Raw genomic sequence first — 23,390 nt, 5'->3', positions numbered from 1 at the left:
CGAACCTTGAAAAGCACCTGAAACTGAAAGAGGAAGTGGGAAAGACTTATTTCAACAGCTCTATGTGCTTCTCAAGGGTGACACACGGGTGACCCCTGCAGCAACTCATTTTGGCAATTAGAGCTATAGATTGTTTGTCTCACACAGACTCCATTCCTCTTTTCAATTACTGCCAGTTGGGCTCTCTTGAATTTCTTTCAGTGAGTGATTTGGGGCACTTCCCCCTTCCCACACACACTGTAAAAAGGCCCCAATTTAGACATATTTTCCTCAGGTTTGTAGGCTAACATTGCCATTGTGGTTGCTGCTATAGAACGTTCTGCGTATTTCATTACATTTTGGCATAATGAAGCCTAAGGCAGCATTTCACCATGTCCCAGAAAGTAAAAAAAACAGCGGTTCTCAAACTTCTAATTAAAGGGACAATACTGTTCTTGGTTCAAGAAAAAAATGTTGGATTCATACCCTTCCCAGAATGCTTTTCTCCTTGGCTCTGTATTTCATGTTGCTTACAGGCAAGGCAACCACTCCAATGACCTGTTTGTTGTTCAGGCCTCTGTGGCCTTGGCAGTTGCTACCTACTCCTGCTCTTTGGCCACTAGCATTTCCTTTCTCAAAACTCATGCCTTTATTCAGACCTTTTCTGTAGCGCTTGATAACTTGCTATCGGATAACTCTGCACTCATTATTCCTGTCAAAGCATTTTGCTGCCTGACACAAAGGCCAAGATGGCATCCTCTCCCACTCCATGCATAACAACAGGACAACATTCTTCATTGCACCCGAGGACAGCGTGCTGGCTTAGGGGGTATGGGGCAGGCTGTGGGATGCACAATCCTCTCTTCAACACCTCACCGCCACAGACTGACCCACACCCCAACATCTGCCGCCTGAAGCAGCCACCTCACGCTGCCTTGCGGTAGGGCCAGCCCTCGGTGAGGATTGGTCAGGGGACATTTCCTTTTGTTTGGTAGGGCAATGCTGCTCAGATTCATGTTTTAACACATGCACATACCCTGCCATGCTGCACTGAAGGGTTTGAGGCTGAGCACACTCTTCTGCACAGCCAGACTTGAAGCAGTGTGTCACAGCACAATAGACTGGGGGAGATGTTTCTGGCCCTGATGAAGAGGAGCTATCCTGCATCTCTGCACTCTGTGGGAAAGTTTGAGGGAAACTGCAGTTGGGTGTTAAGGCTATGCAAGGGTCCAAGGCAAACACCTCACAGTTTGAATTCCTCAGCTTTGTTTCCCCCTTCTCCAGGGAAGCTATCTGGTCAAGTCATGAGACTCAGTCCAGCCATGACTTGGTCAATGCATATTTACCACCCTAGCTTTAAAATTGTTGCACGCTAGTAGCCTATATCTCCTGCCAACCTAGCAGTTCGAAAGCACGTCAAAGTGCAAGTAGATAAGTAGGTACCACTCCAGCGGGAAGGTAAATGGCATTTCCGTGCGCTGCTCTGGTTTGCCAGAAGCGGCTTAGTCATGCTGGCCACATGACCCAGAAGCTGTATGCCGGCTCCCTCGGCCAGTAAAGCGAGATGAGCGCCGCAACCCCAGAGTCGGTCACGTCTGGACCTAATGGTCAGGGGCCCCCTTTACCTTTACCTTTAGAAGCCTATATCACTGTAGAAGTAGGAAGCTGCCCTATATCCTGTCAGAGTAACCCATTACTGTGCATTTGGACAATGGCTCTCTTGTCTCAGGCAGAGGTGTCCTGCCACTCAGACTCCATCTTTAACACACACACACACACACACACCACTTAGAGATTGAACATGGAAATTTTGTCATACAGTGCATATGCTTTATCCCTCAGCTGGCTGTGTACACACCATTTAAACCACATTTAAAGCACATGACTTTACCTCCAAAGAATTATGGGAACTATAGCTTAAGAGTGCCATGCATTGCAGTACTGTGGGGGTAAACTGCAGTTCCCAGGATTCTTTGGAAAAAGTCATGTGCTCTAAAAGTATGGTGTATGTGCATGCGTGGTCCCAACTTATAGGTAAAGGTAAAGGTACCCCTGCCCATACGGGCCAGTCGTGTCCGACTCTAGGGTTGTGCGCCCATATCACTTAAGAGGCCGGGGGCCAGCGCTGTCCGAAGACACTTCCGGGTCACGTGGCCAGCGTGACAAGCTGCATCTGGCGAGCCAGCGCAGCACACGGAAACACCGTTTACCTTCCCGCTAGTAAGCGGTCCCTATTTATCTACTTGCACCCGGGGGTGCTTTCCAACTGCTAGGTTGGCAGGCGCTGGGACTGAACGACTGGAGCGCACCCCGCCATGGGGATTCGAACCGCCGACCATGCGATCGGCAAGTCCTAGGCGCTGAGGTTTTACCCACAGCGCCACCCGTGTCCCAACTTATAGAATTCCACTAATCAAAGGAACTAGATAAAATATAACAGCTTTTTCCAGCCTAAGTAGGAACACCAGAGCCTGTAGCAGCCTACCAATTCTGCAGTGTATGAATATTTGTCAATGCTTAAGAACCCAGTGTCATAAGATTTGCAAATATATTTGTATCTTGCTATATGTGGATCGAGTCAGGGTAGGGAAAGGCGATAAGCCACAATATGTTTATTTTCCTTTAGTGAGCTGGAGAGCAAGCAATGGGGGGAGGGGGAATAGGTATGCAATATATTTATTCCCCCTCAAGTCCAGTGTTCTTAGTTTTAATACAACATCTGCTTACAGGTGTAATCTTGTACAAATGGCAAAGGATGATTTGTGCATTCTTTTGCTTTTCTTTTGTATTAGTTTCATGCTAACCTGTTCCATAGTCTTATAATAGAAAACATAACTTTAAAAATCAGGTTGCTTGACAATGCCATTTGATACTGAAAAGGTTATGTTTCTCGTTGTTCTTGTTTTAATCTGAAGCTGTTTTATAGTTTTATTTGGCTTTGGCAGAGGACAAAGAATTGCAAATATGGAAGCACAACAAACTCCAAAGATGCTGAATTAGTACATAGGAGAGCCAGACAGGCCTGAATTTGTTTTGACTTGCAAGATCAGTTACTAATGCATTTTCTTTCATTCTTTTTTCTAAAAAAGAAAAAGAAATTGGAAAATGGATATTGCAGCCTCTGTTGTGCTGAAGAAAAAATGTTGATCTTGTACATAACTGCATATTTTGGAAACTGTTCCTATGAGATTTGGGGATAGTGGTAGCATTTCATAAAATCATAGAGCCTGAAACTCGTTACAATGAAAATAGCTTATTGGATATGGAAATTACTGAATTCAGATACATTTCTCTAGACTCCTTTATGAAGATAGAGAAATGCTGAAGGCTAATGAGCTTGAACTCGCTCTTGAAGGTCTGAAGAACTGTAAAACACTTTGCAGAGTTGGCTTCACTGCAAAGTCTTAAAATTCATCTCTGAATGTTTTATAACACCTCTTCCTGCTGTCTTTAATCAAGCCCTTAAGGATGGAAACATCTGGATTCATAGAAAGATAGCAAGGTTATTTTCCCTCAAACTCAAAGTTAGAAAAGATAAAAAAATATTTTCCAACCTCCTTAACCTTGTTTGTACAACATGTCAATATTATGTTCACAAACAGTGCAGGCAGCTCAAAAGCAGTAAAATGTTCAAAAAACAATAATAATTACAGAATAAAAACAACAAATTCCAACATGTGAAGATGCACATTTTTAGCCTAGGCTTTTCCTGGCCCGTAAGAACCCTGTTATTTATGAATTTCTGTTTTTATGGTAACTTTTTTTTATGGTTCCAGTCTGGCTTTAGGCATGGTCATGGAGCTGAAACTGCTTGGGTTGCCTTTTCTGATAACATTTATCCGGAGAGAGATTGGGGGGGGGGGACCCAATCCTGCTTTCTCTCCTTGATCTCCCAGCAGCTTTTGATACTGTTGGCCATGGCATCCTTCAGAGCCATCTCAGGGTGGGTTTGAGGAGCACTATACTTCAGTGGTTTCGCACCTACCTCCAGAGCCATTTCCAGAAAGTACTCATGGGAGGCTACTGTTCTGTGGTGTCCCATAGGGTTCCATCTTGTCCCCCATGCTATTTGCCATCTGTATGAAGCCTCTGGGAGCTGTCCTCGAGAGATTAGGACAGGCTTCCTTAACCTCGGCTCTCCAGATGTTTTGAGACCACAGTTCCTATCATCCCTGACCACTGGTCCTGCTAGCTAGAGATCATGGGAGTTGTAGGCCAAAAACATCTGGAGGGCTGAGTTTGAGGAAGCCTGGATTAGGAGTAAGGTGTCTTCCATATGCAGATGGCATCCACCTCTGTCTCTCTGTTCCATCTGAATCAGGAGAGGCAGTTGAGGTGTTAAGACCAGTGCTTGGAGGCAGTGATGGGTTGGAATAGAGCCCAAAAAGACTGAATCCTGAAGAGACAGCAGGGGTGTTATGTGTCTTGGGTTCTCATGTCCTGGAAGTGGGGAGGTATCCTGCTTTGGACAGGTGTTGTGCTCCCTGGAAGGAGCAGGCTCACAGTTTAGGGGTTCTTCTGGATTTGACACTGTCACAGGAAGCAGTGGCAAGGAGTACCTTTTTTTAGCTACTTTGCCGGCTGTGACCTTTTTTGGACAGAGCTGGCTTGGCCACTGTACTCTCGTAACTTTTATATTGGATTATTGCAATGCGCTCTGCGTGGTGCTGCCCTTGAAGACGGTGCTGCCCTCAGTTTGTCTGAAATGCAGAGGCCAGATTACTGACTGCGGTTCCATTTAGGTCTCATATAACCCCTGCCTTAAAACAGCTGTCCTGGTTGGTGGTTTGTTTCTGGGTCCAAATCAAGGAGCTCATGTTGGTGTTTGAAGCCCTGAATGACTTAGGCCCTGAATATCTGAAACAACCTTCCTCCTTCCCCACAAACCCCCTTGAGTGCCGAGATCAGCAGAAAGGCAGTTCTCAGAGGTTTGGGGATGGCACTCGGGGAGAGGGCATTTCTCTGTGGCAGCCATTAAGTATCAGAACTCCCTCCCCACAGAGGTGCATCTAAAACACCTTCACCTTACAGTTTCCAGAGAATTCCAGAGGTGCTTCTGAAAACGCACCTCTTTACCCAGGCTTTTGGCACTTGAGTTGTATCTTTTTAAGGCTCACTTTATTTTGGGTGTTGTAAGCTGTTTTTAATACAGTGGTACCTTGGTTTACAAACTTAATCCGTTCTGGAAATCCGTTCTTAAACCAAAGTGTTCTTAAACCAAGGTGTGCTTTCCCATAGCAGCGGGAGACTCGATTTACAAATGGAACACACTCAACAGGAAGCAAAACATGTTCTTATTCCAAGGCAAAGTTCACAAACCAAAACACCTACTTCCATGTTTGCAACATTCTTGATCCAAGTTGTTCATAAACTAAGCTCTTCTTAAACCCAAGGTACCACTGTGCTGTGTTTTAATGTTCTAACTTACCCTGGGACCTTAGGGTGAGGAGCAGGCAATAAATAATACTTCTTATTCCTGTCAGTATTTGTAGGCTGCCTTCTAGGGCCCTCCCTAGGCACCTTACATAAAACTATAAAACATAATTTTGATAAAAGGCCGTGAATGAAAACAGTAGTTAACAAAATCTCAAAAAAAAAGCCCAGCCAAGCAATCCTTAAAATTAATTAAAGCATTAAGAACACAATGTAAAATCCAGCAGAAAAATAACTGTAGCCATGCCGTAAGCCAAGGCAAGCCCTCAGAACAAATGAAAGAGCCTCTTCTAAAAGCCACTTGAAGCAAATGGTTCTTCAAATGCCCTTTTGAAAACCAGAGCTGATGGGGGCAGCTGTAAAGCCCTCGGGGTGGAATTCCACTTTTCAACCCTGAAGGGTTTCTTCTTTTTTCAAGCCTAAAGGGTTCCCAGAACAAATCCAGGAAAAAATTAAAAACAAACAAACATGCATCAAAACTACCAATGCCATATAACTATAAAATAAATAAATAAATGCGAGGACCAAGCCGCTGTAAAAAGCCTGGGCAAATAAGTAGGTACCTGGTGGCAAAAAGTTAACGAATTCAGTAGCATGCAAAGCCACTTTGGTAGAGCATTTCAAAAACAGGGTGTCACCACTGAAAAATCTCCCATTTCCTGTTGCACCACTAACGGGATTTTTTTAGAAATACCTCTAAGGAAGAACTTCATGTGGGAGCAAACAATGCTTGAGATACGTTCAGGAAAGAGGCATAGCTCAGTGGTAGAGAACATGATTAGTGTGCAGAAGGCCTCAGGTTCAGTCTCCTCCATCTCTAGGTAGGGCTGTGATAGACCCCGGAGAGTCATGGCCCTTTGGTGTTGACAGAGCTGAGTTAGACTCTGTATATAAGGCAGATTCCTGTATTCCTTCCTATGGGTCAAAGCCTGAATGGTGCTCGTCTGAAGACCAGAAGCCAGTGCAGTTGTTTTAAGACTGGCAAAACAAGGTGTTCTGTTGTGCTTGTTGCAGAGAAGCTGGCATTAATGAGAGTGGAATTGGGCTGGAACATTCATTAGAATGCTTAATTCCCCAAAGAAACGTGGGAACCGTCTTCTGCCAAGTCAGACCATTGGTCCATCTGGTTCAGTGTTGTCTGCACCGATTGGCAAGCAGCTCTCCAGGATTTAAGGCAGGGAAGCCCTACCTGGAGAGACCAGGGACTGGACCTGTGAGCCTTGTGCTTGCTCTGTCACCAAGCTGTGGTCCTTCCCTGAATCTGAGTTGTTCATATCTTGAAGAGCCATGGTAGTTTATGTTGCTGTACTGTAAGATAAATTTGTTTTGGCAAAGAGGACAAAGCAGGCTTGCTGTCTCCCCACTTTTATTTCCGATTTATGTTAAACCTTTTGTCAATGCCATTTGGGGGATCATTGTAAAACTGTTGTGCTTATAGCATTGGACCCCAAATAGAGATAATATATACATTTCCACACGACTGGAATTATATGTATATATAATGACCATAGTTTAAACAAGAACTTTTAAGGTGTCATGCCATTTAATACCCCTTTGAAGACCTCCGATAAGTGAAAAAATTGCAGCTGAATTATTTGCCAGTGTTTTGTGCGGTGACAGAGGACATAAAGTCATGGGAAGAAGCTAAATCTTGCTTCCTAGTTGGGGCATATTGCCGCCATTAAAATAAATGTATTACCTAGAAGACTAGACTTTTTATTATTATTCCAGGCAATTCCATTAATATTATGAGATATAAAACAAAGTATGTCAGAAGTTTTTTATCAAGGGCTTTATCTGACATAATAATAATAATAATAATAAAGTTTACTGCTAAGGGCAATGATAATGTATAAACCTATTACGAAAGGGATCTGGCTGTTCCATGCATACGTTTATAGGTAAAAAAATCAAGGTAAAGGACCCCTGGATGGTTAAGTCCAGTCAAAGGTGACAATGGGGTTCCGGTGCTCATCTCGCTTTCAGGCCAAGAGAGCTGGTGTTTGTCCATAGACAGCTTTCTGGGTCATGTGGCCAGCATGACTTAATTTCTTCTGGCGCAATGGAACTGCATGACAGAAAACAGAGCGGAAACGCAGTTTACCTTCCTGCCGCAGTGGTACCTATTTATATACTTTCACTGGCATGCTTTCGAACTGCTAGGTTGGCAGGAGCTGGGACAGCAATGGGAGCTCACCCTGTTGCAGGGATTCGAACCGCTGACCTTCTGATCGGCAATCCCAAGTGGCACAGTGGTTTATATTACACCGTGGCACAATTAAAATGGTATTAAAGGATCGAAAATGGCTAGGCACTAAATAATAATAGTAATGGGCTTAACAATCTGAAGAGAGGAGACAAAATACATAGGGGAAGAAAGCAAAGGTGTTGCCAGACACCAAAGAACTTGGAGTACCGCCCCGTGGTACAGATTTACATAAATTGTGCATACTTTAAGGATGTAAGAAAGAGCCTGCTGGATGGCCCATCTAGTCCAGCACTCTGTTCTCACTGTGGCCGACCAGATGCCGGTGAGAAACCTGCAAGCAGGACCTGAGAGCACCAGAGCATACTTGAGACTATGGGGTCATACACTGACCATCCAAGTATTGTGCGTATTCAGTATTTTTTATTGTTCAGGAGCATCACTTACTGGCCCTGCTCAAGAGGGTAGTAATTACCCACCAAGGATGTTCTCATACTGATGCTGGCTGTTGCTGTTTGGCTTGGAAGTCTGGTAGTGACAGAGGAATAAATGCACCAGAGAGGGACAAAGCAAATGGAATGAGGATCATAGAAAACAAATGAGATGTGGGGTTCAGGCATTGTGCTAGCCTAACCAACCTCACAGGGTTGCCAGAAGGTTAAATGATGTGTGCTGCCCTGAGCTGCTTGGAAGGAGCTATTTGGATGGGTAGATAGACGGTCAGAGTTGTATGTTCATATTTTAGATTAAATGTTAAATCCTACATGGTCACCATTGAAGAGTATTGTAGAATGCAGCTGTAGCAACGTAGCAAGTTGATTCTCTGTAGGCTTCAGCAATGTTATGAGACAAGGATTACCATATTTTTTGCTCCATAAGACGCACTTTTCCCCTCCTAAAAAGTAAGGGGAAGTGTGAGTGCGTCTTATGGAGCGAATGGCGCTGCGCAGAGAGGGAGAGCTGTGCAGCGCCCCTTCAGCGAAGCACCTCAACTGCGAAGCAAGAGGAGGAACGGAGCCCCGCTTGCTGTCCTGGCTTCTGCCTTAGGCGTGCACAGCCTCTTCGTGGCAGGGGGAGCCTTCATCCTGCTGCCCTGAAGAGGCTTCGCGCAGCTATCTCAGAAGCCAGAACAGCAAGAGGCTATCCCAGAAGCCAGATCCCTCTTGCTGTTCTGGCTTCTGGGATTCAGAATATTTTTTTTCTTGTTTTCCTCCTCCAAAAACTAGGTGTGCCTTATGGTCTGGTGCGTCATATAGAGCGAAAAATACAGTACTCTGCTGCCACAGCCACCAACAGGCAACCAGCTCCCCACATAGAGGTGTCTCCAATGGGAATACTTCCATGCAGCAGCCACATGTAGAAAGTGGCCATCTGTTTTTGCCCTGTGACTAAAAGCATCTGCGCAAGCCGAACAAACAAATAAATGGGTGCCTGAGTGCAGCAGTAATTGGTAGCTCTCTCCAAGGGGTCTCCACCTTTCAGGCATTAAAAAACCAAGTAACAGTTTTGAAATGCTTATTCCAAAGTGACTAATGGCTTGTGGGCAGAATGGGCTTACATTATGCAGATGAGATGAATGTGGATATTGGCAATCCAGAAATGTAATTATACAACTGTGGGGTTTTTTAAAGAAGAAAATTGTGATGCACTATTTTCCTCAATGCGTGTGTGTATCTGTGGATTCCTCCTAATGGCCTGTTGGTTGGGCGTTCATCCTGATTTGCTTGCACAAAACTCCTCTGGAGGCTAAGCTGTGTCTGTGTTTGTACAACAATGAGCATTCATCCTGATTAGGTTGTGTGGCGTTTATACAACTTCCTGTCAATAATCTGCTCATCCCACACTATTCAGTATGTTTGCCGGTCATTATCCTAAAATTCTGTGTGTTGCTGAAGTGGATTTGTTGTGCTAGGGTAACAGAATGCTTTGTTCCACTTAAGTTGTGCAAATCTAAGTTTCTGGTATGTGCTTTAATCCTTCCCACAAAATACTGACAGTCAGGAGGTGACCTTATGTGTGTGTGCAGTAGACATTCACACCAATGCTCTGATTCACTGTGGTTGAGCAAGCAGCTGTTTCATTACTCCTCCACTGCCTTCTGAACTATTTTGGGAAAGTTTTATTAACTTTCTTATGTTAATGTTGTGCAAGCATAGATGGAGGAGTGTTTTTTTTTTAACCTTCTCCCCGTCTTGTCCCTTCACATTATGCTAGTGGAGGGACTAAAAGCACTCTATGAAAATAGTAATCGATGCAAAACGAATGTGTGTAAGGGTGGCCCAACCCTAATGCTTGCTTGGCCATCCAGGGGTGGAATTATGCAGGCTGGCACCAGTGAGATAGCGTGCAAGCTTGTATTAAATATGACAAGAAGGAACAACAACAACTCTTTTATGTTAATTGCTCTCATCTATGGATAATTACCGTGGTGTGTGTGGCTTTTTTATTATTTAAAAAAATGCAAAATTCCCTGTATCTCATTCATGGGTCATGTTTAAAAACAACAACCCCCAAACTGTGTTCTTTTTTGCTTTCGGTACAGCTGAAACTGAAGGCAGCTGAGGCTTCCTGCACACAAACAGAGGCTCCCTTTAGCATGCCAAAGAAGCTGTTTTCACTGAAAGCAAATCTTCGGCAAGTGATAGTGAAAGAATGGAAAAATAAAGGAAGGGACGGGATGTGGGTGGGGATAAGCAGCGACGGACAAAAATGCAAACTTTTAAACACTCCCCAGATTCATAATACAGGCAGGGCTTTTTTTGTAGGGGTGGGGTGGGGAAGAGAAGAGTTTTATGGGTTGGCTATATAAATGTAACAAAAACAAATTATGAGAATCGGACGGGGGTAAAACATGGTATGTTTCTGTTCCGATTCACTGTGCCTGGAAATGAGAGAAAGGAGGAGGAATTCCTGTGATGTGAAGTTCAGCACTGCAGTTTATGGCACTGTGTCCCAACTCAAGGGTCCGGTGTTCAGAGGAGACCCCTTCTGCCGCCTTAGTTGGTGCTTGGAGTCTTTGTGCAATGTAATAAATTTATATACAAGGGAGCCAGTGTTGTGCAGGGGTTGGAGTCAGGGCTGGAGTCATCATCTGGCATCCCCATTACCATGGCCCATTACTATCAGTTGCCCTACGACTAGGGCTTGGCGAATCTGTCCATTTTGGTCTCTGTCCTTTTCTCACTTTTCCAGTCTCGGGTTCAGTTTGCCACCATTCCACATCAGTTTGCAATGATAGTGTGAATTTCTCCAGATGTGCCCATCCTTGCAAGCATATATCCCTCATATAATGCAATATTGAATGTAATTTTCACTAACTAATATATGCAATTTTATCCATACTTCCCCCTAATGTACACATTTTTATTTGGTTTGGAGAACTCCGTCACAAAACTGAGAGAAAGTGAGAATTTTGAGCCATGGCTGTGTTTCGGCTGACGTACGGTTTCATGAAGTGTACAGATGAAGGAACCTCACAATAAAATGCAAACCGAATCAAATTTCTCCCACTTACTGGTCCACCATTTGGAGCAGCACCCATTTAAACCTCCAGCATTTAAATTTCTCATGATGCCCCTGACCTAGTATAGTTCTGGGACATTGTGTGAAATCCTTAGCTGGAGGGGGAGCTAGACACAGCTGGTGGTTAGGATGCTGCTACTGCGGTGCCCTGAAGGGGGCCCACTGGGGGGTCATTTTGGCCCCTCAGACCTGGAGACAGACAGTCTTGCACTAGGATGGGTGAGTCCTGGGTTCAGTTCCTCACTCAGCTAGGGCTCTGTAAGGCTAATCTATCTCACAGGGTTGTTGTGAGAATGAAATGGGGGTAAGAAGCCTATTAGCTGCCTTGAACTCATCTGGGAAAATGTGGGATATTAATGATTCTTTAAAAGACCAATGAAACAGATTTGTTTAGGAGAAGAAATATTTATTAAAGAATGGTTTTGTATTGAGTTTCTTGTACTTCACTTAGAGACAATTGTGATTAAGCGATATATACATTGTTAAAATAATACTGGTGGTGATTATGGGCTAAAATGGAAGTTGGAATAGTTAATTAGAAAGACACCTTTTGACACAAAGTATAAGGTGCAAAGGCAACACGCATCCTATCACGAACTCCTTTACTGGGGCAAGAAATGAGTTACAGTATTTTTCACCCTATAGGACACACCGGCCCATAGGACGCACCTAGTTTTTTGGGGGGGAAATAAAGGGGGGGAATTATTCCCCCCCCCCAGCCATGGATCTGCACCCCGTGCTCCGGGCAGCAGGCTGCTATCCACAGCCTAGGGAGCCCTGCAGGAACTCCCGCAGGGCTCCCTAAGCTGCGGGTGTCTGCCCGAAGCGCGGGGTGCTCTGCTTCGGTGCGCCCCGCGCTCCGGGAAGCAGGCTGCTATCTGCAGCCTAGGGAGCCCTGCGGGAACTCCTGCGGGCTTCCCAGGCTTGCTGATAGCTTCCTGAAGCCTGGAGAGCGAGAGGGGTCGGTGCGCACTGACCCCTCTCGCTCTCCATGCTTCAGCGAAAGCCTGCACACAGATTTCCCCTTCATTTTTGGAGGGGGGAAAGTGCGTCCTATAGGGCGGAAAATACAGTAACTGTAAATCATAAAGCTGTGAATCATAATCCCAGGTATATGAAGCAGGGAATCACACAGTGCTTTTAGCTTGGGGTAATTTGTTTTGACCAGAGAGAGTGGCAAAACATTCAGCTCTCGTGGTGCAGAAAGAAGCTCCAAACTTTCAGTAACTGAGGCACAAATTTAAGTACAGCTTTTGCCCAAAGGAATATCAATCTGGTTGCTTAACAGCTGTACGCGCGGAAGGGGGCGGGAGAGCCTTGTTTACAGTCACATCCTGAACCAATGATCATTGTGCACTGATTGATTCAGCATGTCAGATGTAATAAAGGACTTTCAGAAGTGGTTGACTCTGTCTCAGAAGTAGATGGAATAGGGAGGTGCCTCCTCTGTGAGTTGAAAGGGCTTAGGATGGTGTGGTTTCATCTCAGAAAGGGTCATGCTCTGGGCAGAGTGTGCTTCTGAACATAAACGCCAATTGAGGAGGATGAATCACAGCAGCAACCTCTGGAAGTGAGCTGCTTTTGCATTCCTGCATCATAGAGCTGTAGAGTTGAAAGGCACCTTGGATATCTCCCTGCTCAGTGCAGGTTGCCTCTACAGCTGCCTTCCCCCTCTCCCAACCTGGTGCCCTCCAGATGCTTTGGATTCCAGCTCCCATGATCCTTGACTACTGGCCATGCTGGCTAGGACTGGTGGGAGCTGGAGTCCAGCAACATCTGGAAGGCACTGACTTGGCAAAGTCTGATCTACAGCATCCCACTTACAGACCTTCAACTCCTGAGGCAGCCTCTTCCAACGCAGAACAGTTCTTAGCATTTGCAAGTCTGTCCCGTGACGACCCTACAGATATTTGCCCCGTGACAACCCTACAGATATTTGCAGGTGGTTATTATGTCTCATCTTCTCTAAACCAGACTAAACATAATCCAGCTCTTTAAGGTCATTGCTCTTAGGACTTCCAGACCACGCAGCCATCTTGCCATCTCTTCCAGTTTGTTAATGTCCACCTTCAAACAGGGGGCCTGGATAGATAAGATAAGATAAAGCTTTATTCGCATTAGCCAATGGCCATAGCAACAGTAAAACATTACAGTATACGCAGAAAAGGAAATTTGATATAAGAGCACAAATTAAAGTCCTGAATCAGCCGTCAGTTAGTGGCCCTTATTCTTATTGTCCCTGCTATGAACCTAGCAGCCTTTGCTGTTATCTGCTCATTTTGATCCGATAGAAGAAAGGACATGTGGCGGTAGTTGAGCACTCTGGGATGGTTAGTACGAGTGGGGTTATGATGTCGTTCCTCAGGTCTTTGTAGAGAGTACAAGACAGGAGGATGTGTGCCGCTGTTTTGGTGCTACCATCTCCACAGCGGCAAAGACGTTTCTCAGATGGGATCTTTTGGAATCGACCCTCAAGTACTGCAGATGGCAAAACATCCAGTCTTACAAGTGTAAAAGCACGTCTGTATTTTGGGATAATAAGTTTGTGCAGATATGGGGGCCAGAGAATGAAAATGGAGAGGTGGAAAATGAACATACCAAGGGCAGAATTTCCTTATAGTGGCCAGGTTGTTCTGATGCTCGATATCTTTTCGATGTTGACCAGTTAGACTGTTTGCTTTAGTAGGGCCCATAGTGAGTAGATGTTGTGGGGATAGGCCACAAGAGTGAAGTTTTTGATAGACAGTTTTAAGCCAGGCACTTTTATGGGAGTCTTGAAGTACTAGGGATAGTAAACCAGGAGGATTTGAGTTTAGGCAGAGCCAGAAGTTAAGAGTTCTTTGCCAAGTCCGTACTTCTACTGAAGAGAGACTTGCCTACAGGGGGCCTGGAACTGGACAAGGTGAAGCTTTGCAGTTAAGAGGCTGAATCTGATAGGCTTGGGCTCACTGTGGATAGTAAGCCATACACCAACAAAACATGCCAGCAGCATCATGGTGGACTATTTATTTATTATTATATTTATATCCCACTTTTCCTCCAAGGAGCTCAAGGTGGCATACACGGTTCTCATCCCTCTCCATTTTATTCTCACAAGCAACCCTGAGAGACATGGCCCAAGGTTACCTGGCAAGCTTCATGGCCAAGTGGGGATTTGAACCTTGGTCTCTAATGGTCCCAGTCCAGCACTCTAACCACTGCACCACGCTAGATCTCAGTCACACTGGGCACTGTCTGGGTATAGCTATTTTTGAATGCAGTCCAGGCCTACATGATTCATGCCCTTAAAACCTTTCACTGGCTGTGCTGCTGTGTTGCTCAATGAAACCCATGTGCTGCACAGAATTTTTGGGGGCTGGGAGAAGGTTGAGAGGGCTGGCATCATGGTTGCAGGATGACATGCTTGCCTACCGTCCTTTTGGCCACCACAAGGCCATCTACTTTGGCTCAGGCTTACATTCCTGATGTGTTTTGGGTAAGTAGTCATTATGGGATTGCAGCTGGCAGGCAGCTGAGCCAGATGGATTTGTCTTGCGTAAGATGCCGCTTCAGCCATGCCAGTGGACTGTTTCAGCTGTAGCCGAGCTGCAGAATCAGTGGGCTATAAAAGTTCACATCCATTTACAAATTATGTTCTTACCAACCGTTGCAAAGGCTTCAGATGCCCTTTCTCTGTCTCATTCTGGAATATCTCTTGGAAACTCTACCTTGAACACACTGTTCCCAACTAGAAAGGTAGGCTTGGGAGGTGGACGCCAGTGGTTTAAGGACATGAATGTTCTCCGGAGTGTGAAATAAAAGACATGTTCCGTCCATCTTTTTGTTTAAATTTAGGATTTTTAGTTAATGCATGGTTTTAATGGCTTTAATAATTTTGTTGGCTTAATCAGTGGAAAGATGAGTTTATAAGTATTTCTAATAAAAATAGTTGAGGTTAGTGGAAATTGAATTGCTGGAGTGGTGCATAGTAAGAAATAGAGTTTGCCTGGCCCCCTCCAAGCATCAGGTGGAAGGCTTGATTCACTAGGTGGATGAGAGTGCCTTTAATCTTTGTTATTATTATTAAGAATGCTGTGCATGAAGTTTGCAAGCTTCAGCCCAGCAGGATCTGGCTGCAAGTGATAGCATAGACAATTGGTTGGCCAGGGTGGCAGCAGCTCTGCCTTCCTCTACTCCCTTCTCCCGAACCATTTCCAGCGCCTAACCCCATGACACCACCAGCAGCCACCCTTAAGTCCCAGGTTTGGACCCTGAAATCTCAGGGTCTGAGATGCTCCTGACCTGGCAACCCTAGTTAAGAGTGTAATCTCATATACACCTTACTAGGGAGGAAACCCCACTGAACATGGTGAGACTTGCCTCTGAGCAAACATGCAGAATATTGGCTAGTGTATTAATTCCTACTGCAGGCTGAGATCTGCTTCAGCTTTGATTCATTCTTCCCATCCTGCAATGCAGAGAGGATGGAAGTACATAGATGGGAAGCAACATCTGAGGAAATCAATCTTCAGGAATTCGGGTGTGAATTGGCCTGATTTGCTCTTCCTATACAAAGCAAGGGGTTGAATTTAGACTGCAGTCCTAACCCCACTTCCTAGCAGAGTGATTTCTGTTTGTGGCAATACTAGGTGCTGTCACCTCTTCTTTTTTTCACTGGCCATGATAGCCATTTTGTGCTGACACCCATTGTCAGGGAACTGCCATCGGAAGAACAGGTGGCGGAAAGGCTCCAGGAAAATAGGAGAGACTCTGCAGCAGAAGAGGGAACCAGTAGGGGGGGAGCAGGAGCTCCAAAGGAAAGGGAGTCGGAGGGGAGGCTCTGGGATACTTCCAGTGAGAACAGTGAGGAGGTATCAAGGCCCCCTTTAGGAACCCCCACCCCTCGCCGGAAACTGTCACGCAGAGAATCCAGGAGACGCGTTTCCGTTAAACAGCTTTTATGTTGGAAACGTTTTCGTAGACGTCGGATTCTACCAGCGACTGACGGAGCCATGCCAAAGGGCTCCGCTCAAGGCAGAGCTTTGCGACGCTGAGCAAACTCTGAGGGACCAAGCCTTTTAAGCACAAGCAGCTCATTATCCCATCATAGCAATCCGACAGTCTCTGAAAGCAGCTTGTGCAAGGAGGGGCATCATGAGCAACCCAGCCGGAGCCGGAGAAGGGGGAGCAGCTGCAGCCGGTCCAAGCCTGGAAGAAAGGTACAGGATGTTGGAGGTCCAGTTAGCTCTGCAAACGGCTAGGCTTGAGGAGAGGAGGGCTCACGATGCAGAAAAGGGAAAAGCCGCCCAACTCTCAAGGAAGATGCCAGGACTGGTGCAGAAATTTGGGGGTGATCCCAGGAACTATCAAGCCTTTAGGACAGAGATGCAATATGCACTCAATCTGCAGTTTGATGATTTTCCTGATGAGGAATCGGGGGTAGCGTTTGTGAATGGCCATCTCGAAGGGGGGGGTGAAACACTGGGTGAGACCCCTAATGGCAGCCAATAATGAGGTCCTAAAGGACACAAGGAAGTTTTTTCGCGCCATGGATCTGATGTTCTCCAGCGAAATTGAGCAGGGAGTGGTGCGCAGACAGTTAATGGCGTGTAAACAAGGGAACCGATCTGTCCGTGAGTACTGGACTGAGTTCACCATGTTGATCCATAAATTAAGTTGGGATTTATCAGTGGAACCGATACAAATGCTGTTCGAAGAAGGATTATCTTCGGCAGTGAAAGACGAACTTTCCCGGGCGCCCAGGGCGGAGTCTATGGACCAGCTGACTAAATCCGCGCTGGCCATAGGAGCACGCCAGGAGGCCAGAGCCTTGGAGAAGCGGGAAGGGAAAGGGGAGCGTTGGAGGGATTTCCGCATTCCAGAGATTCCGGAGCAGCCTTCCCCGCCAGCAGAGCCGATGGAAATTGGAACAGCGCGCGCGCGCGCAGTTTCAAACCCCAGTGAAGGGCGGAAGAAGGAGGGAAAAGGCGCCAAGAAATGTTTTCTCTGCCAACAGCCAGGTCACTTTGCCAGAGTTTGTCCGCAAAGAAAGGAATGGCAAGGGATGGCGGGAGCTGTTGGGGAGGAGGTGGAGGGAGCTAAGGAGCAAGTAAAAGCCAACGCCTGGCTGCCACCATCGGGGCACAGCAGCCAGGCCAAGGAACAGTGAATGTGCCCACGCCGGAACCACCAAGACCAGCTCTGGTAATAGAGGTGTTGCTAGAGCTGGCAAACGGACACCCGCTAAAGGTTAAAGCGCTATTGGACTCAGGCAACTCCTGCAACTTTATGAGTAAGGAGTTTGCAGCCGAACACCAGATACAGACTATCCCCTTAAATAACCCTCTACAGGTGACCACGATTGATGGGAGGGCGCTGTTGTGAGGAGAAGTTAACCAGCAGACTGTCCCCATGGTAATGAGGGTGGCAAGGCACACAGAACTGATAGCGTTTAATATAGCCACCTTGGGGGGAGCGCCCATTATTTTGGGGATGAGCTGGCTAGCGCTGCATGATCCGCTAGTGGGATGGCACCAGAGAGTGGTTTCCTTTGGGTCAGCGCATTGCATGGCACATTGCACAGAGAGGGAGAGCCAAGTAGGCACCCAGGCCACGCTAGCAAGGATGGAAGTAACAGACCAAGGGAAGGTACCACGACAGTACGCCGACTTGGCTAACGTCTTCAGCGAAAGGGAAGCAGATAAACTACCCCCGCACAGACCCTTTGACTGTCAAATCAATTTACTCCCAGGAGCACAATTGCCAGTGGGCAAGCTGTATGCAATGTCAGACAGGGAGATGCAGGAGTTAAGGGAGTTTATAGACAAGAACCTCAAGCGTGGGTTCATCAGAGAGTCACGAGCAGTGGGGGGGTAGCCCAGTGTTCTTTGTGGACAAAAAAAATACAGATAAACCGAGATTGGTCGTAGATTTCAGGGCCCTAAATGCCGTGTCCGAACCAGTGGCTTTCCCCATGCCCAGAATCGATGACATTCTGACCCGGGTGAGGAAAGGGAAAATTTTTACCAAGCTGGACCTAAGGGGGGCGTATAACCTGATACGTATGAGAAAGGGGGATGAGTGGAAAACCACTATGTTCACCCCTTTAGGGGCCTTTGAATACCTCGTTATGCCCTTTGGCCTCCAGGGGGGTCGGCCGTTTTTCAATCGTTCATGAATCACGTCCTAGGACCATTGCTTTACAAGAACTGCGTAGCGTTCTTAGATGACGTACTAGTGTACTCAGAGAATGAGGAGCAGCATGTGCGAGATGTACGAGAGGTACTGAGCAAACTGCAAGAAAACCAGCTGTGGGTGAAACTGGAGAAGTGTCAGTTTCACACCAGAGAGGTGGAATTCCTGGGGTACCGGTTGTCAGACAAGGGGTTGGCCATGGATCCTAGCAAGGTTCAAGTGGTACTGGAATGGAAACCACCGAAAACTAAGAAAGACGTGCAAAGGTTCTTGGGTTTCGGAAACTTCTATCGGAAGTTCATCAAGAACTTTGCCCACTTAACGGCCCCCATCACGGATTGTCTCAGCAGCAAGAAGAAATTTGTCTGGACGGAAGAAGCGCAACGAGCGTTCGAAAGGTTAAAGAAGGCATTTGCTTCGGAAGAACAACTCTTACACGTGGATCTGCAGCAGCCGATGAGAGTGGAGACCGACGCGTCAGACAGAGCGGTGGGCGCGGTGCTCCTACAGCCGGGAGAGGATACGTCGGAATGGAGACCGTGTGCCTTCTTCTCGCGGAAGTTGAACAAATCCGAGAGGAACTATACCGTGTACGACAGAGAATTACTCGCCATCCATGAAGCGTTCCGGAGATGGCGACACCTGTTGATTGGGGCGCAACACAAGGTCCAAGTGCGGACAGACCACAAAAATCTAGAATACTGGAGAACGGCCCGAGTACTGAACCAGAGACAAGTAAGATGGGCGCAGGAGTTCTCCAAGTTCAATTTTGAAATTCGCTACGTGCCAGGGCCAGAGAACGTCAGGGCGGACGCTCTCTCCCGAAAACCTGAGTACTTGGAGGGGGAGGGAGCGGCGGAGGAAAGACATATCATCCCCGAGGACCACTGGGTTTGTGGGACGGCTTTGGTGGGGCAAAGAGAACTGGTGGAGGGTACCGAGAATGATGAATACGCCCAAGAAAAGCTCAGGGAACTCAGGGGAACAGGGGAGAACACAGGGGGTTTTGAGGAAAAGAACGGAAAGTTGTATTACAAAGGGGCACTCTACATACCAGATGGGGAACTAAGAGGCCGAGTGCTCAAACAGTTACACGACAGCCCCACGGCGGGGCACTTCGGGCAGCACAAAACCATGTGGTTGGTTACCAGGGAGTTTTGGTGGCCCAAGGTGAGGGAAGACGTGCGGGAGTATGTCAGGGGATGCGACAGGTGCCAGAGAGCAAAAGGAGAGAGGCTGGCACCAGCGGGGCTATTAGAACTCTTACCCACACCAGAAAGACCATTGGAGATGGTATCCATAGATTTTATGACAGATCTGCCAAAATCCAAAGGAAAAACAGCTGTCATGGTGGTGGTAGATCTATTAACTAAGATGTGCCATTTTATAACCTGTTCACATGCAGTCACAGCGGAAGAAACCGCAAAGTTGTTTATAAAGCATATTTTCAGGTTGCATGGCGCCCCCTTGAGGGTGGTCAGCGACAGAGGGAAACAATTTACTTCCAGGTTCTGGAGGAAGCTAATGAGCTTGCTGCACGTGGAGGTAAAATTTTCCACCGCCAGACACCCAGAAACAAATGGGCAGGCAGAAAGGGCAAACGGGGTTTTGCAACAATACCTGAGGTGTTATGTAAAGGACAGAGAAAATGATTGGGTAGATAAGTTACCTCTGGCAGAATTTGCCTACAACAACACGGAGAACGTGTCCACAGGGATGAGTCCCTTTTTGGCAAATTATGGGTGTCATCCCCGGGCTTTTCCAGGAGAGGGAGGGGAGAGGTGGAGCGTGCCGGTGGCGGAACATTTTGTTGAAGAGATGGAAGCGATCCACCGTCAGCTCCAACTCAACTTAGAGAAAGCCAAAGAAGAATATAAGAAGCAAGCAGACAGAAATAGGAGGGAGGGTGAAACCATAAGAGTGGGAGACCGGGTGTAGCTATCCACCCAAGGACTGCCGTTCAAGGGAGGGTGTAAGAAATTGAGACCCAAACGGTTGGGACCCTTTGAGGTCATACAACAGGTCAACCCAGTAGCATTCAAACTCAGATTGCCTAGTCACATGAAATTGCACCCAGTATTTCACAGGTCATTACTGTCGCCGTACCGAGAGGGACGTGAGTGGGGGGAACGTGAGAGGGAGGTCACCCAGGCACCCATCATAGAAGAGAGAGAACGCAACATGAACGTGGCAGGAATCATTGATTCTAGGTGGAAGGGGAATCAGGTGGAATACTTGGTAGAATGGGAAGGGGAGGAAGAGTCAGAAAATACATGGGTACCGGCAGAGGAAGTCAATGACGAGGTTTTAATAGAAACGTTTCATCGGCGTTTCCCAAGAAAACCGCAGCCCGTGGCACTATTTAGGAGGGAACACTTCGGGACCACCGATGAGGAAGGGGAGTTTGAAGGGTTCCCAGAGTCAGGGGTGGAGGAGGAAGCTGACTCCGACGAAGAAGAGGAAGATGGGAAAGGAGACGGAAAGCCGTGGCTAGAAGTGTTTGAATCCTCTGATGACGAGGAGAGTTCCTTCCGGGGCTTTCCATCCTCACCGCCAGTAGGAGAGGAGGCGGGAGGGGGTGAAGGGGGCCCTGGGGGGGAGGTGGATGTCAGGGAACTGCCATCGGAAGAACAGGTGGCGGAAAGGCTCCAGGAAAATAGGAGAGACTCTGCAGCAGAAGAGGGAACCAGTAGGGGGGGAGCAGGAGCTCCAAAGGAAAGGGAGTCGGAGGGGAGGCTCTGGGATACTTCCAGTGAGAACAGTGAGGAGGTATCAAGGCCCCCTTTAGGAACCCCCACCCCTCGCCGGAAACTGTCACGCAGAGAATCCAGGAGACGCGTTTCCGTTAAACAGCTTTTATGTTGGAAACGTTTTCGTAGACGCCCACTGTCGGATTCTACCAGCGACTGACGGAGCCATGCCAAAGGGCTCCGCTCAAGGCAGAGCTTTGTGACGCTGAGCAAACTCTGAGGGACCAAGCCTTTTAAGCACAAGCAGCTCATTATCCCATCATACCCATTTCACTTTTATCAAGATAATGAGCACCAGCGCCTCGTTTTTAACCCCGAAAGCACTGCCCTAGGACTGACTTCTGAGTAGACATGGTTACAATTTGTGCTGTATTGGGTTATCTACTGGCGTTTACACTTTTGGGAAGGTTCCACCAGAATTCTTGGCTCCAGGTATTTTAAAAAATGCATTTATATTTTAAATGCAACTTCTTGTGCATTTAAAGCCACCGCAAATTAAATGGGTTGTAAGAGATGTTTGAGTGAGGACGTGAGGAGGTGGCATAGACTGTAAAATACACTGATTTCTCTATCCCTTATCTTGATAAGGAGCGACATTCTCCCCCACCCGTCACACGTGTTGTTCCTTAACCTTCAAATTGCATGAGGAGTAGCACCAGGGAAGCAGGACCTATGGTGCTGCAGAAGCATCCGGATTGCTCCTAAGACATAAAAAGATTAGCAAACAGTAGGCGCTTATTGTTCCCTCTGTGCCTTGATGCACACAGGCAGATGAACATCAGAGAGGCTGAATCTAAGTACTTTAGAACCGTCGAGGTTTTCCAGTCAATAATCAGATGGATTAGCAGTTGCACATTTACTTAGCAACAAGTGCATGTAGAACATCTGTTTCAACATCTCCAGTCGGGAGAGGTTCCTGTTCCACACACATGTGCTGACCAGGTGGGCTTCTCCTCCCGCTGTGCTGAGAGTCAACTTTTAAGAAAACCATTGTTCTGTCTTAAAGGCTTCCTTACAGGAGCACAATCATCTCCACAACAACATCCCTTCATCTCCCCACAGGCACTCCCAGTAGGAATTGTCAAGTTTCGTTATGTGTGATTATTCAAGCCACTGGTAAATTTAAACATTTATACTCCTCTCCCAGTTTCGGTTGTTCCTCAAGAAGCAGAGTTCAGGTGCCAATTGGCACCCCGTGGGTGGTTGCAACTGTTCTTACTTATCTCTTTAAAAAAAAATAAAATAAAAATGCAAAATGTTCTCTCACTAATGCCAGGTTTGTTTTTGTGTTTTTAAAACCATTTAGCAGAAATTGCATGCTTGTCTAAAGAGTTTTAGAAAGCAATCGCCTTCCCTTGCTGCTGCCATACGGCATAGCCCAGCCACAGAGAATGGAAGCAGTGAAAGGTGGGAGGATCAGGCTCAATGCCGGCTGGTGCTGGCTGTGAGAGCAGCTTGGGATCCAGTGGATTCCGAGCTGATACAACCCTGCCTGTGCCTGCCCCTTTTAAATGCTCTGTTTTGTTGCTTTCCACCAGGCTCTGCCAGCAGGGATAATGTGTCATATGTTGCTCTGCCCTGCGTCTTTTCTATAGAAATAGGGGTTCCACCTCAAGGAATAAAATACTTGCTGCTGTAAGCAGACTCCCTTGTCTGGAGATGAATAACAAGGTGACTCAGAATTCATCTCCTGGCTTTCAACTCAGTCATGTTGGCCTCTGGGTCATGTAAACAAAGCTGAGAATGAAGTGAGTTTAGGATCTATTATCTCGAAATGTTCTCATGTAAACAAGCTAATGCACCCTCTATACTCCCCAAAACCACACAATCCCTGATTGTGACTGGTTGGGCCTTCAAATGTTTCATCTCTCTCTCCACAATTGGGCACATAGATTTTGTGTCTCAGAATATTTGCCATGTTCTTTGTTCTGGATAAGTTTGTCATAGTGACAGAACACTTGGACACTATGACACAATTTGCTTAGCTAAAACAATGCCATAGTTTTCTTTTTTTAAAAAAAGTGTTTGAATTTGGTATTATATTTGCTGATAATTTATTTACCTGGCTCATTAAAAGTAAAAAAAAAATGTTCTGAATTCTCTGGCACCCCTGTACTTGCAGAATTCCCCCCCCCCCGGTGGTTCTTTGTTTTTGTATCCTTGGACCAAATAAAATATAGTGAATGACACACATGATTGGATGAAGGCACTGATCTTTATTGGCATAGCGGTCCTGGGGGAGGGAGTGTTTAACCCCTTCCCCTGTGCTCTTTCCCCACACTATCTAAAATATATACGTCTCCATCCACCTGAGTTGTTGATAGTTC

At 46.6% G+C, this 23,390-nt stretch overlaps 1 protein-coding gene across 36 annotated transcripts in view; it reads left to right on the top strand.

Annotated features, from left to right (window-relative positions):
- KIAA1217 overlaps positions 1–23,390 on the top strand; it is a 363,096-nt gene that overhangs the window by 291,757 nt on the left and 47,949 nt on the right. The window contains exon 1 of one of the 36 annotated variants that reach the window (XM_083704590.1): positions 14,787–14,875. The exons of the other annotated variants lie outside the window; for them this stretch is intronic. The gene's annotated coding sequence lies outside the window, so the exon portion shown is untranslated. Of the gene's footprint in view, positions 1–14,786; positions 14,876–23,390 lie in introns of those variants that run through there. 36 annotated transcript variants of the gene reach the window in all.

The sequence above is a fragment of the Podarcis gaigeae genome (assembly GCF_964106915.1).
Source record: "Podarcis gaigeae genome assembly, chromosome: 12".
Classification (NCBI taxonomy): domain Eukaryota; kingdom Metazoa; phylum Chordata; class Lepidosauria; order Squamata; family Lacertidae; genus Podarcis; species Podarcis gaigeae.
Note: the sequence above shows the minus strand (reverse complement) of the source record. Positions and strands in the feature narration are given on the sequence as shown.